Genomic DNA, 219 nt, shown 5'->3' on the forward strand with positions numbered 1-219 from the left:
TTGCTCCATCCATAAGTTTTAGTATGTTGTGTTTTAAGTTTCATTTTACTCAAGGTATTGTCTAATGTAAAAAAATTTATTCTTTGAAACAAGGGCTTCTCGAAAGTGTGTTGTTTAATTTCTACACAGAGACCTGGCATGGCGAATCATGCTTATAATCCCAGCAGTCTGGGATATCAAAGCAGGAGGATTGCTTGAGCCCAGGAGTTTGAGGCTAGC

This window comes from Colobus angolensis, unplaced genomic scaffold (genome assembly GCF_000951035.1).
Source record: "Colobus angolensis palliatus isolate OR3802 unplaced genomic scaffold, Cang.pa_1.0 Scaffold465, whole genome shotgun sequence".
Lineage (NCBI taxonomy): Eukaryota > Metazoa > Chordata > Mammalia > Primates > Cercopithecidae > Colobus > Colobus angolensis.